At 36.6% G+C, this 2072-nt stretch overlaps 1 long non-coding RNA gene across 1 annotated transcript in view; it reads right to left on the bottom strand.

Moving 5' to 3' along the window:
- LOC136796290 (uncharacterized) overlaps window positions 1-466 on the bottom strand; it is a 532642-nt gene extending 532176 nt beyond the window's left edge. The window contains exon 1 of the long non-coding RNA XR_010843995.1: window positions 205-466. This is a non-coding gene — a long non-coding RNA (uncharacterized lncRNA). The remainder of the gene's footprint in view (window positions 1-204) is intronic.
- Between the last annotated feature and the right edge of the window lie 1606 nt (window positions 467-2072).

The raw sequence follows: 2072 nt of genomic DNA, 5'->3' as shown, positions 1-2072 counted from the left end.
TACTATAGTATATAATAAACAATACACAAAGAAATAAGTAAATCAATGTAATATAGAATAAAATTTACATTTCATTTCTATATTTCTATTTGATTTAGGAAGGTGGAGAAACTTGAAAAATATAAGAATTTCTTAATTACTCCCGAAATAGTTCTATTTGATACACATAAGTATTCAATAATTAATATTTCAAAATATTCTTACCTTGATTTCCACAGTAGTCAGCTACAACACACTCACTATAATCCAATTAATATGGAAAATAAAGTAACTTGAAACACTTCACTTGAGAGTAAATGTAACTAAACACTTTCTTCGGTTTTCGGCTTGGAGGATGACGCCGAAGACCGGGTACTTACAAGAAGAACTTGGGAGACATTAATAGCGAAACATAAAAACTGAATAAGTTCGCACAGGGAACTTCGACCAAACCGACAAAACTGACCTGACCTAGTTACTCGCAGCCTTGCCGCCGACTGAGAAGGCTCGAGATTCCGTCCGCTTGCAGCGCCACTGGCGGAGGGTAACTTAACCTTCAGCGCTAATTCACTTTTCGATCTGGATCACCAATTTTATCTACGTGTTTTTTATTTGTCAAGTGTACATATATTTGTATTAAAACAAAAAAAAAATCTATTGCGGCCCTATATGCAAGCAATAATCATACCAAGTACTTATTATACAAAAACTACTATAAACATAAAAAAAATATTTAATGGAGTGAAAGAGTTACATTAAATTTGCTATAAAGCCATGACAATTTATCTATTTAAATCAGACTAAAGCACTTCAACTTCACGAGATCTTCGACCTACCGACTGTGTCCGAGTTTATACAACGGAGGCACATAAAATTCTTCGACTCGCTGAAGACCAATATCAACCCGCTGTTCAACTACAGCTCTACAGCACCAATCAGATGGCAACAGCGCCAATAGTGACCTATCACAAACAGTGCAACAGACACTTTTTTTGAACCTTAGTTTTAGTTATAGTGCCGTCACAACCCTCAAGTGTGCCCCATCACTTTTGACTCACTTCCATGTACTCTAATTCAGCCCATCTTATCACTCTAAACCCTCCTTAAAATGTAGCCCTGCTACAGTAAAAGGAGTAAAATCTGCCCATTATTAATATTATTAATATCATGTCTATTAATATCATGCTGTTTCAGATAAAAAGGGGTTCTGAAAAAAAAATCTATTTAAATCAAGAACGGGCCCAATCAGTTTCGGCACTGATACCACCAATCGTTCTCTCCATACACATGTCAAGTGATGCCGTTCTAAACCCAAATCAGCTAAATCATTCTTAACACAATCCTCCCATCGACGTTTCGGTCTAAATCTCGGACGTCCACCCGTCGGTTCAATGTTTATTAGTATTTTAGGGATCTGTTCGTTACTAAATCCCATGACCTTACACGCCCATTTTATTCGCCAAAATGCAATAACTCGAATTATATTTACCGGGTACAGTTCCCCCAAATGAGCATTGTGGAGCCTTCTAAATTCTCTCGTTAATTCATTCTTTTTCAGTTCAATATTTTTCGTAATACTTTATTTTCTAAAACCTTAAGTTACAGCCTCAGTCAGCTGTTATTTTGATGTGAGGTGACCGAGTAGATCAGCTGATCGAAGATGTTTATACAGAGGTGCAAAACGCAATAAAAGATAAGTCTTTGAGGTACAACCGAATTGATCATTTCTGTCTCTCTTCCAATTTTCGCGTTTAACTTAACGCGGCCATTTAATTTTTTTTTTCTAATTTCGTTAATAATCTTTATTTTTTTTTTTTTGCCAAGACTCCCATTGGAGTCCTATACTGCCTAACCATGATTGGGGGTCAAAGTTTTTCATTTTGTGGGACCGCCATTCAATGAAAAAAGTCAACGTCCCAGACCGGATTCGAACCGGCATCGCCAATAGACATCAAATTGATAAGACTGTGTCTTATCAGTTACCACCGAAAGCCAAAGCCGTGTATGATATGACATTCAGATAAAGTACATGTATATAAAGCTAAGTATGTAGCAAAGGTGGACGAAGGTCTTGTTAAGATTGCTAGGCGTGC

Source organism: Halyomorpha halys, unplaced genomic scaffold, assembly GCF_000696795.3.
Source record: "Halyomorpha halys isolate HHAL.00 unplaced genomic scaffold, Hhal_1.1 Scaffold232.1, whole genome shotgun sequence".
NCBI classification, from domain to species: domain Eukaryota; kingdom Metazoa; phylum Arthropoda; class Insecta; order Hemiptera; family Pentatomidae; genus Halyomorpha; species Halyomorpha halys.
This window is presented reverse-complemented; position numbering and strand designations above follow the sequence as displayed.